General features: G+C 37.9%; 1 protein-coding gene across 1 annotated transcript in view; it reads left to right on the forward strand.

The window, feature by feature from the left end:
* LOC131891170 (glutamate receptor ionotropic, kainate 4-like) overlaps positions 1 to 2,433 on the forward strand; it is an 8,763-nt gene that overhangs the window by 1,745 nt on the left and 4,585 nt on the right. The gene's annotated exons all lie outside the window — the stretch shown is intronic.

The raw sequence follows: 2,433 nt of genomic DNA on the forward strand, positions 1-2,433 counted from the left end.
CTAGACTCTGATTTGAGCGAGTTCGAAAAGGTTTCTCTTCTTCGAGAAATGTGGAAAATGTAAAGGTGGTGATTCCATTAAGAAGTGATCAGGCTCGCCAGAAGTAGACTTATAGTTTTCCGATATTATTATATAAGTGCTCCATTTCCCAATGTAACCAAATCTGTTGTGGCTTTGGATTTGAGAGTCTGGGTCTGTTTAGCTAGCTGTTTGAACTGTTTTAAACGTTATTGCATATTGACCCCAAAATAAATGTTTACCGAGTTGAAGATTTGGAGTAAGTCAGGAACACCAATGTCTGGGTAAATTATAGATTGAATCGAGTCTGCGTTTTATAACCCTCTAGTAACTATGAACTGATCATGTGTAACGTAAATAAAGAGTTCAAGTCATATTCTTGAAACAAAACCGATCTTGAAAATCATGACATACTTTTAACCAATGCCTTATTGCAGGGCATGAGTAACGCTTTACTTTTTGAGTTACGCCACGGGTTACACGTTACTTTCTTGAAAAAGTAACGGTAATGGAACGGGTTTTTGGCCCTCTGATGCGATCAGGTTTCCTAACCGTTTTTTTTATTCCGTCTCAAATACAATAACTTTCTTGCCGCTGATGGGATCAAATAAATAATCACCAGGGTCATTTGCTTCACGTCATATTTACGACATGCCAAAAAATTGTATAAACATTTTTTGCAGTTCTAGGCTCTCTTTTCTCTACAAAAGTAACGGGTAAAGGTAACGTTCAGGCACTACTTTTTCTAAAGAAAGTAGCAGTTACGGTAACGGTAACGCGTTACTTTTTTAGGTAACGGTTCAACCTCTGCTTAATTGCAATTTTTTGAACAGGTCAAGTATGAATTCTGTCCAATTAAGCACGGAACAAATGTTTCCGTAATATCGCCAAACCGTACTGCGTAAGGTTCTACAAACCTTTTAACACAACCTCTTATCTTTCAACCTGCGTTGGAAGCAAGGATGTATACAGTGGTCCCTGGTTGGAAGATAAATGACAAGTCGGTTATGTCTGCCCCGAGCTTATTTCTATTCTGAGACAGACATATGGCATAAATTCGGTTATCAAATGAAAACGGTTGTTAGTCGTTATTTTGGAACCGGCTCATTTTCCCGTCACAACTTAGTCTGGCCCAACGATTGACCATCAACCTCGGATTGAGTGACACTTTTGACAAGGGTAAATTGTTCACTCATAACAAGGCAAAACACTAATTTCCGCGGCTATTTTTGGACACAAACAATTGACATAATTGTCGTTCATCCCCATATAGAAACAAAAAAAGAGCATCAGATTCGAGAAGAGAAGGCGGGCAATATTTTTGAATTTTATTTGAAGATAAACTCAAACTTCAAAAGTGGGTTGGTAGGGGCTCTCAAGTGAAGTCAACTCAAAACAATTGTTCACTAAAGGCGGTCCAACTAAAGAAACGTCAATCAACGTTAGCGGGATGGTTTCCGCCTGACTGACTCAAGTCCAAACCAGCCAAGAAACCATGGACACGACGGAACAACAACAGTTTCACTTTCAAATAGTTTCCACGGGGACGACCTACCTAATCGGGTTCAACCGTCAAAAGTCAAGAAAAAAGGAGACTTGACTTCTGTCTCCGACACACGAAAAAGTTTCTTCTTGTTTTGCAACCTACTGCTTCCATTTTCAATCATACGATACCATGAATAAGCAACGGTGTGAAGGGTCTTTAAACTCTTTATTTCTTAACACTCTGCACATAACGGCCTAGAAGATGAAAAGCTGCACAGATTTTAACATGTCTTTTTTTACCGGCAGTTGTCCCACACAGTCAAAAAATTGAGGTCAATCTGCCAAATTTTGACCAAAATATCGTTTTGACCTCTGACATCATCAAGGAAGATAATAGTAATTTCTTAGTATTCACGAAGATTACTTTTCGCTCCTCTTTTTCGAGCTGAATCTTTTGATACCTTGATCTATTAAAAAGACATTTTTCCTCGATTTTTTTATTTTCTAGCATTCCATTTATTTCCTAAAAACCAAATCAAAAAATTGTAGTATACATTGAAGTGACCAAAATTATCCGCCAATTTCGATTGCTTCAAAGCAGTACAGCTAAGATATCAAATATTCAATGTACGCTAAAATTGTGTTTCATTTCGGATGCAATACTTTGATAAACCACCTATGAATATGTAACTTTAGGAGAAAAGAAAAACTCACCCTTGATTTGAAGTCAGCCCGTTGAGCAATATTCATGACCAATATGCTAAAACCAATATCTAAACTTCACGCAGGAAAAAGGTGGTCCAAACTAAAGCTTTTAGTCCAAACAAAGAACCCATTCTTCACAACGTGTGTGATGTTTCGTTATTTTCTTACCGCGCTATAACAACTCAGTGTGTCCCATTGGTGAGCAAGTTTGGGATTTGGAATCTG

Source organism: Tigriopus californicus, chromosome 11 (genome assembly GCF_007210705.1).
Source record: "Tigriopus californicus strain San Diego chromosome 11, Tcal_SD_v2.1, whole genome shotgun sequence".
NCBI classification, from domain to species: Eukaryota; Metazoa; Arthropoda; class Copepoda; order Harpacticoida; family Harpacticidae; genus Tigriopus; species Tigriopus californicus.